This window comes from Capricornis sumatraensis, chromosome 13, assembly GCF_032405125.1.
Source record: "Capricornis sumatraensis isolate serow.1 chromosome 13, serow.2, whole genome shotgun sequence".
Lineage (NCBI taxonomy): Eukaryota > Metazoa > Chordata > Mammalia > Artiodactyla > Bovidae > Capricornis > Capricornis sumatraensis.
In genome coordinates this window covers 63,294,911-63,303,625 of record NC_091081.1, presented here as the reverse complement: position 1 = coordinate 63,303,625, position 8,715 = coordinate 63,294,911, and the positions used below count along the sequence as shown (strand labels likewise).

General features: G+C 41.7%; 1 pseudogene; it reads left to right on the top strand.

Moving 5' to 3' along the window:
• Nucleotides 1-7,884: 7,884 nt before the first annotated feature.
• On the top strand, nt 7,885-7,978 carry LOC138090023 (U6 spliceosomal RNA; annotated as a pseudogene).
• The last annotated feature ends 737 nt before the right edge of the window (nt 7,979-8,715 follow it).

The following is an 8,715-nucleotide window of genomic DNA, read 5'->3' as shown; positions in this document are numbered from 1 at the left end:
TTCTCCAGGCAAGAACACTGGAGTGGGTTGCCATGTCCTTCTCCATTAAGCCACTGAGTTTGAAATAATTTGTTATGGCAGCAATAAGAACTTAACAGAAACATGCAATATCAATAATTCCAAATTTACAGGCTAAAATAAATTTTAAAAGACATCACATTTTTCTAGAAAAGATACTGATCTGAGAACTGGAAGAAGTCTATTTAGAGGAAAGGAATGAGAGTATGGGTTCCAGTAAAGTAGAAAATAAATAAAAGAACTGAAATAGAGAGTTCAGTACAGAACAATTGTAAAAGTGAGTCATATAGAAGGAAGTATGATTAACTCATACCTCTGCACCTGAGATTCCCTGTAACACTTCTCCTATTAAATTACAAAAAAAAAGAGAAAGAAAGAAAGAAATGGACAGTAGAATTGGCATGGAAAATAGAGAGGTGCTTCTATGAAAAGATACTGAATAAGCAAATCCTTGGGATCTGTGACCAGGAAGGAAAGGAGAAAAACACAATAACATCATTTAGTGTGGGAACTAGATTTTAACCACAGATGATATAGAGGATACTTAAAAATTAAATGGGATTCCCTGGTAGCGCAGCTGGTAAAGAATCCGCCTACAGTGTTTGATTCCTGGGTTGGAAAGATTCTCTGGAGAAGGGATAGGCTACCCACTCCAGTATTCTCGGGCTTCCCTAGTGGCTCCCTGGTAAAGAATTTCCCTGCAATGTGAGAAACCTGGGTTGGGAAGATCCCCTGGGGACCAGCTACCCACTCCAGTATTCTGGCCTGGAACATTCCATGGACGGTATACAGCCTGCAAAAGTTGGATACAACTGAGCAATTTTCACTTTATAGAAATTAAATACTCTTTACAACACTAAGTAAAGAAATTGAATATTTTGATAAAATCAATAGTCTTTTTCAGGAATTTTAAATCATCAAAATTGACTCAGGGAATGGCTTTAAAAAAACGTCACCAAATCAATTAGGTGGAAAACCAAAGAGGAATTTAAAATATTTCCTTAACTCTAATCCTCCTAAAGCCAGATCTGGATATTTTGAAAGGCAAATTCCATTAAATATCTTCTGAAAAGAGATGATTTCTATACTATTTAATCTGTTCCAGAACATCAGAAATGATGGAAACCTTCTGTTCTGCCCCTAATAGTAAGCCCTGTTAGGATGAGCAGTGTGATAAACAGGAATCCTATTTAGGAGTCAGAGGACCTGTTTTCCAGGCATGCTTGTTCCACTTGTACACTGAGTACTCTCCAGCAGTTTACCTGGTACCCCCTGCTTTAGAGGCTCACCTGTCAATCAGGTGCTTGACAGATGGCTTATTGTCAGCTCTGCCCTTTTATCCCCAGCCTGTCTCAGATTTTCACTATTAGGTTGCACCTGCAAGCTCCATCCTAGTCCAAGGCCTGAACTCATCCTGACAGAGTAGACTCAGTTCCCTTCTCCCCACCTCTTCAATCCAAGACACATTTCATCTTTATGATATTCATAGATTCTGAATCAAGAGGAGGAGGCAAGGCTGACCATGAATATCAACATGGTTCCCTAACACTTGAAGCTTCCCCACCCCACCCCGGGGCATTCATGTCATTCTCTGAATAGCTCCAGGATTCTGCTTTTGTTTCTGCCAACCTGAAGTTCTAGCCCAAGGTCTCCCAACCTACTGACTGTGGACACCTGAAAGATTATAGATAGTGGTTGTGAGAAAGTTAGAAGTTCTCTTCTATTCCAGCTATTGTTTGTGGATTGATTATCTCATGCATGTATGTGCCATTACTTTTCCAAAAGAACTTGTGTTAATGTTGGTTCAACCAAGAGATAGAAACCACACAGTAATGTAAAGCAGGGGATGTTTATTACAAAGAGTTATTAAACTCTTCTATGATAGAAGAGTAACTGCAAAGATGTAAAAAGAACTTTAAAGGGCATCATAGGACTGAGAAAGAGGACCTATGGAAGGACAACTTGGAAGAAGGGGTTCAGGCTTTGCTGGAGAAGGTGTGTTCGTATCCCACTGGATGTCAGAGAAGGTGGCTGTCTGCCAGGATCAGAGCTGGCCCATAGTCATTGGACAAGCAGGAAGCAATCTCCAGTTAGGGCCTGGGAGAACAGGCAAGGGCATGGGCTTGTGAGGGAATAGGGGCAGGTGAATGCTGTGAATGGAAGGTTTATGTCCCCCTCCTCCCATCCATGTGTTGAAGCCCAAAGGTGATGGTATTTGGAGGTGAGGCCTTTGGGGGTTTAGGTCTAAGGGTGGAGCCCCACAATGGGATTAGCATCCTTAAAGAGGAAGAGAGTTAGTTCTTTTTCCCTCTTTCTCTGCCAGATGACGGGACATTTAAGAGGAAGTACTTCATTAAGAACACAACCATGTGGGCACCCTGATCTCAGACTTGTAGTCTCAAGAGCTAAGAGAAATAAATGCTTGTGATTTAAGGCACCCAGTCTGTGTATTCTGTTATAGCAGCTGGAACGGACTAAGACAATGTATTTCAGTGATTCCTAGTGGGTTTTTATCATTATGTGTTTCTCAGTTGCTTCCCAGAAGATGCAGGTGGTGAGAATCCGCCTGCCAGTGCAGGAGATGTGGGAGATTCTCCCTGACCAAAGATTCAATCCTTGGGTAAATCCTTGGGTTCAATCCTTGGATCAGGTTCATGCCTTGGGTCAGGGAGATCCCCTGGAGGACAACATGGCTACCCATTCCAGTATTCTTGCCTGGAAAATTCCGTGGACAGAGGAGTCTGGTGGGCTACAGTCCAGAGGGTCACAAACAGTCAGATACAACTGAGTGACTGAGCGCTGATTGACTGACTGATTTCTCAATTAATGGATACAAAGAAGACAACAACTAACATGGGGAGAGGGGAGTCCCCTAGAGATTTTGTGGTTGAGCATGAATCCTTCTCCTTGACAAGGTGAGAATCTGTTGCTCCAGCAAGCTGCCAAACATGAATCCCAGTGATGTCCACCTGGTGACTTGGCTCTAAAATAGCATCCTTCCTGCCCAGCTGTCAGGTTTCAGTAAATCTCATGCTGTTCACTCTAGTGTGAATCATTTGCATAAATTATGAGAGGCTCCTGAGTGCCTTGTACATCGCTTCTTGACCTCTGAGTCCTAGGATGCAATCAGCCTCTGTAAGTACCTAGCCATTCCTCAAACTCTCTGTCCATTCAGCTCAAAGTGGCTGTTTGGACTTTTGCCCCTCTCACAAGATAGGACAGTTGGCTTGAATGAATGAGTGAATGAATGTTCAGCCATCTCCCGCACAGTTCTTTTTTATATTTATTTATTTACAGTGGGTCTTAGTTGTGGCACTTGGAATCTTTGATCTTCCTGGAGGCTGAGGTGAGGGATGTTTAGTTGTGTTATGCAAGACCTTTTTTTAGTTGGGGATTGTGCGATCTAGTTCCCTGACCAGGGATTGAACCCAGGTCCCCCTGCCTTGGGAACATGGAGTCTTAGCCACTGGACCACCAGGGAAGTCCCTTCCGCACAGTTCTGAAGAACTCATACTAAATGTATGTGGAAGCACAGTGGCACTATAAAGCATTATGGTTATTATTGCTAGTAATAGCGTAACTTTTAAATAAAGTTTTCTTTGATTTCAGTAGATTTCATTTGCAAACGAGTGGGATGGATATATATATATATATATATATATATATATATATATATATATATCCACATACATGAGCAGACAGTAAAGAATCCCCCCACAATGCAAACTTGGGTTCGATCCCTGGGTCAGAAAATACCCTGGAGAAGGAGATGGCAACCCACTCCAGTATTCTTGCCTGGAGAACCCCATGGTCAGAGGAGCCTGGTGGGCTACAGTCCGTGGGGTCACAAAGAATTGGACACGACTGAATGACTAAGCACACACTCACACACACACATTCTACTTTTATAACCAACTCACTTGTAACTAAGCAACTCAACATTTCTGTGAAGTCTGCCTTAAACATAAGATTCTGTCATAAGACGCTTCTCCTTTACACACCTGTGTCTAAACATTGCAGCCACAGTACCGTGCAGTTTCAAATACCTCGCCACCTGGTCTGGAAGATAACCATCCCACATTGCATCTGAGGACTCTGACCTGAATGACATTTCCAGGTAATAGGTGAGAGTAGGGGAGAGGAGAGAAGGAGAAAGAATTAAAAGCAAAAGTGAGTTTCATTTCAAATGGAATAAGCAGGTCAGCTGAGAGAGGACTAGTTGGCCCTGCTCACTTTGCAGGTTGAAGTTTTACCTTAAACTCAACTTTTCAGTAACAGAAAAAAAGAAGAAAATTGTGAAACTGGTAATGATTATGTGATACTTACATTTGGTTAAAACACAGGACAATATAAGTCAGTACAACTTTTGGCTGACACAAATGAGGAGTTATGCTTAAGTGCACAAAAGGTTTCCCATGAGCCACTTGTTTTTGGTTTTAATAAGGCTCCACCTCTTTAAACGAATTGCCAGTAAATTTTTTTGCTAGTTTAATGCTAGAAAACAAATGGGAACCTTGAGGTTTTTCCCCTCAAGATGCCTGTTTCTAAAATCAAGATTATGACAGCCATTTGGGGGATGGGAGTATGGAGGAGAGAGAAGACATCAAAAAAATGTTGGGAGGGGTGGAGTCACAGAAACTCATGGTAAGGAAAGATATTTTTATTGGTGTGTGATAGGTATAGCTAAGCAACCTGACAGGCTGATGTAGTGATTCAGGTATACAAATCCTGAGAAGTTATCACAGTAAGCCTCTTCCTGGTATATACTGAGCCCCGAAGATGGACAGAGGGACTGGCTGTTGGCAGAGCTCTGTCTAGTGATTGATCTGAGAATTTGTGTCCATTGTTCCTTTCATCAAGCCTCCTTGAATTGTGGAGGAAACATGATACTTGAATTTTTAATATTTTTAATGCTCACTAAGGGGTATAGATCCTGAAGGATTATTTTCCAATTGGGATTTCAGTTGCTAATGTTCCTTTCTCTAACCACAACCTTTCAGGTCGTCTCTCCCACTGTCCAAATCTACTCAGCTTGTTTCCTAACCAACCATAGCCCAACACTGGACTCTATGGTCAATGGACTCCTTCCTTTGACCTTCCTGAGCCCGTGGATCACCCTCCATCAGCCTCTACATCTCCATCAATCTGTGAAGCCCAGCTATAAGAGGACCAATCTGTGTGAAATCCTGGCTCAACAAATACCCAGGCACAACAACATCATTATTCCATGTTGTCCATCACTTCTCTGCTGCAGGAGTCTCTTCCATGTGCCCCTCATGTTAGCTATTTGAGGAGCCTCTGTCTTCAAACTTCCTTCTTCCCACTCCACTGATAATCAAATCACCTGTTTAATTTTTTTTTTTTTACTAAGATGATCCAAGCCAACATGTGTGAGTTTCATCAGTTAAACTTGTCTTCAATTCAAATGATCTATCCTTACATCATTTTCTTAGTTCTTATTTTCAGATTCAAAGAGGAGAGAGTCTCTTGAGTCCTGGATTAGCAGTTCCCAAACTTGGCTGTATGTTAGACTCAATTAGGAAATATTACATGTTTTGATGCCCAGGCACTCCCAGACCAGTTAAGTCAGAAGTTCTGGAGGTGGGATCCATGCACTGATTGTTTTTAAGGCTCCCAAGTGACTCCATAATGCATCCCAGCTTAAGAACCTCAGCTTTGTTGGGTCTCAGATCAACGTTGAAGGGTGTTTTGCACCCATCATTATTCCCCTCCCCTTTCCATATCTTTTCTCTTCTTCCACCTCTTTTGCTTCTTGCATTCTACCTTTCAAAATTTATAGGTCTCTCAAATTGAGCAAATATTTCCCTTTACCTTGCTATCTTCTCTAGCAATCATGCCTCTTGCCTTCTTCTGTTTGCTGTCAAATGTGTGGAAGACTCTCTATACCATCTGTTTATACTTCCTTCCTCATTTTGCTAGTAATCTGAGTTCTAACTGCAACTGCTAAGTCACTTCAGTCATTTCCGATTCTGTGTGATCCCATAGACAGCAGCCCACCAGGCTCCCCCATCCCTGGGATTCTCCAGGCAAGAACACTGGAGTGGGTTGCCATTTCCTTCTCCAGTGCATGAAAGTGAAAAGTGAAAGTGAAGTCACTCAGTCGAGTCCAACTCTTAGCGACCCCATGGACTGCAGCCTATCAGGCTCCTCCCTCCATGGGATTTTCCAGGCAAGAGTACTGGAGTGGGGTGCCATTGCCTTCTCCGAATCTGAGTTCTAAGTTCTCTGCATAAACACTTCTCTGAAGTTAAATATGAACCTAATTTTCTTCCTCCAATTTAAGAGAGACTTGAGACTGTTGACCATCTCTTCCTTGAAGTGCTTGATTCTAAAGTGTGTGGACGTGAAAGTTGCCCAGTTGTGTCCAACTCTTTGTGACCCCTTGGACCAGTAGAAAGAGATTCAGATTCTGTAACTCTCTGTGTGATCTTGAACAAGTCATTTCCCCTCTGAACTCAAAATGAGGGGGAGGCATGTCGATTAGACAATGCCCAAGGTTCCTAATATTCAGTGGCTTTTGTGTTTGAAGCTGCCAAAGAGGCAGAATAGCATGGAGGTTGTGAGAAACTTGGGCCTGATAGTCTGTCTCAGGGAAGGGAGGGAGCACAGGATGGGTCTTTGGGATGTTGGTTATACATGTTTTTTGACCTGTATGTATGTATGAATGGAATTCTCTAGACCAGAATAGTGAAGTGGATAGCCAGTTCTCTTCTCCAGGGGATCTTCCCAAACCAGAGATTGAACCCAGGTCTCCCACATTGCAGGCAGGTTCTTTACTATGAGCCATAAAACAATGCCTTATCCATCTTCTTTATCCATCAGCCTTATAGTCTTTGTTCTGTCTCTTCTATTCATCACTTTTCTTTTCCTTATTCCTTATTCCTTAAAACAAACATTTTATATATTCATCTAAAGTATTTAGAATAGTCCCTGGCATATGATAAGTGCTAGACCAATTTTAGCTATTTTGAAAGACATCGGTATAAGAAGAGAGAGTTTTTGGTATCCTACTTTGTTTTTTTATTCCAAAAAATTCACATCACCCAAGCATGATACAACATCAGAACTCAAAGGCCTGCTTCTGGGTCCTGAAGTTAATGCTTGAGGCCCACAAAGTGAGCCTCCAGAAGGGATACAGGATGCTGTGAGGAAGGATCTAGGATTAGAAAACAGAAGGGAATTCCAGTAGGGGGCAGGGTAGCTAAGAGAGAGGGGTCCATCTGAGGAGCTGGCACTCTCTTTTGACCGCAAGGAGTACGTGTATGTGTGTTTCTGCCAACACTAAATGAACAGCTTTCTAGATAGCGGTATTATGATCACAGTGGAGAAGTAATATTCTTGGATACACAAATCTAAAACTGCTGACCTCTCACACGAGTGAGACTTCTATCCCCGATAGTTTACTAGGCATCAAACCTTGGATATCCAGATACCTGCTCAGCATAACATATCTCTTCCCCTTAGAGTCCCTCTGTCCAAAGCTTGGTAATGCCATCGGAAACACCTTTCTTCTAATCACTAAGAAATGAGCTCTTCAGTCATTTCCAACTCCTCACTCTTAAATTCAAGCTCTAAGGCATACTAAGTGATCTTAACATAGGCTGTTTGAATGTCTAATCTTCATTTCCTTATTTGTAAATTCTAGATAATTTTAACTACCTCATAAGGGCTGTTGAAAGAATAGCGATACTACCAGTATGACTATTACTAGAAGTAGTATTGGTAATAGTAATAGTGGCTAACATTTATTGATCTCTTAGAATTTTTTCATATTTAATCCTCACAACAACTCTATGAAACAGGGCTTTATGTTTTATCTTTAGGTCACAGAATAAGAAAATGAGGATGCTCATTTCAGCAGCACATATACTAAAATTGGAACGATACAGAGAAAACTAGCATGGCCCCTATGCAAATTCTTGAAGGACTCCATATTTTTGTATGACTCAGGGAACTCAAACTAGGGCTCTGTAACCACCTAGAGGGGTGGGGTGGGGAGGGAGCTGGAAAGGAGGTTCAAGAGGGAGGGGACATACATATACCTATAGCTGATTCATGTTAATGTTTGGCAGAAACAAATATTATAAAGCAATTATCCTTAAATTAATAATAAATAAACTCGAAAAGAAAAATGAGGCCTCCAGAGCTCATCCATCTATTCAGGAAATGTTTACTGAGTGCCAAGTCTGTACCAGATACTTTTCTAAGAGGATGAGATCCTCCACTGTGTAAGACAGGGTCCTTGATCTTATGTAATTTACATCCTAACTGGGGATAACCAAGTCAGCAAATAAAATAATTATAGACTGTGAAGAGTCCTGAGAAGTAAACAATAGAGTCTTGTGTGAGAAAGTAATAGGTGGGTTGGACTACTTTAGGTTGATTTTAAAAGGCATATATTTAAAATGGATAATCAACAAGGCCTACTGCATAGTGCAGAAAACTCGGCTCACTATTATGTAACAAGCTAAATACAAAAGGAATTTGGAAAAGAATAGACACATGTATGTGTATAACTGAATCAGTTTGCTGTACACCTGAACTTAGGGCTTCCCAGGTGTCTCAGTGGGTAAAGAATCCGCCTGTAATGCAGAAGATGCAGGAGATGTGGGTTTGATCCCTGGGTTGGGAAGATCCCCTGGAGGAGGAAACGACAACCCACTCCAGTATGCTTGC